Raw genomic sequence first — 1,218 nt, 5'->3', positions numbered from 1 at the left:
CGGTGGGGCCCCGCGCCCCCAGCTCCACCCCCTCCTCCCCCCAGCCCTGCCCCCCCACAGCCAGGCAGGGAAATGGAGCATCCTCTGCCGGCTCCCCCCACTCCCGACCTGCAGCCCCCTGCCCTGCTGGCGCCCCGCACTTCCAACCTGTACTCCCCTCTTGCCCCAATACCCCTCACTCTTGACACGCAGCCCCCTGGTGACCCCCACTCCCGACTTGCAGCTCCCTCTTCCCCCTGGTGGATCCACAGCCCCCTGCCCGCACTGGTGCCCTTCACTCCTGCCCTGCAGTCTCCTTCCCCCAGTGCCCCACTCCCACCCTGCAACCCTCTTCCTGCTGGTGCCCCCCACTCCCAACCTGTACTCCCCTCTTGCCCAGATGCCCTTCACTCCTGACCCGCAGCCCCCTGGTGCCCCCCACTCCTTCCCAGCAGCCCCTTCTTCCCCCAGCACCCCTCACTCCTGACCCACAGCCCCTGCCCCTAGGAAGCATTATGCTGCCCGGGGGGAGGGGGGGTCACACCTCAAGACCTCCCCCAATCAGAGTCAACACCTGCACCTTGCAAATCCAGGGTCTATTTATTGGACCATTGACACTAACATAGCACCAGAGCTGGTGGGGAGGAGGGGGCAGGACCCCACCAGAGGAGTTTGGGAGTGTGGGGGAGTCTTGGTGCCCCCTGTTCCACCTGGGGGTCTCTTTGGAGGTGGGTGAGCACCCCCTGCTTTGCCTTGGCATGTGTGGGGGGCTGCAGGGAGGGGGGGGGTCCTCAGGGCTGTAAGGACACCCCCTGCTGGGCCTGGGGACGAGGGAGGGGGCTGGAGGGTTTCAGGAGGTCGGGGCACCCCCTGCAAGGCCCGGAAGGACATAAGGCAGCTGAGGGGCAGCCCCTGCTAGGCCCATGGAGTGTGTGGGGGTGTCAGGGAGGCCATGGGGGGGTCCACCCCCACCTCCCAGCCAGGCCTGTGGAGTGTGGGAGATCTTGGGGGTCCCAGAAGAAGTCTCTGGGGGTCCGGTCCCGTGAAGCACGGGGATTCAAGAGTCAGGGGCCGGTGGCGGGGGCCCAGGCAGGCCAAGGAGACGGGCCAGGCGGGCAAGCGTGGCCTGCAGGGTGCGGTGCAGGAGCAGTGCAGCCGTGTGGCGACAGCAGGTGGCGGCAGTGATGGACCCACGCACGCGGCCCCCACGAAGGTCGTAGCAGACAGCATAGCCATCGG

Source organism: Alligator sinensis, unplaced genomic scaffold (assembly GCF_000455745.1).
Source record: "Alligator sinensis unplaced genomic scaffold, ASM45574v1 scaffold184_1, whole genome shotgun sequence".
NCBI classification, from domain to species: Eukaryota; Metazoa; Chordata; order Crocodylia; family Alligatoridae; genus Alligator; species Alligator sinensis.
Note: the sequence above shows the minus strand (reverse complement) of the source record.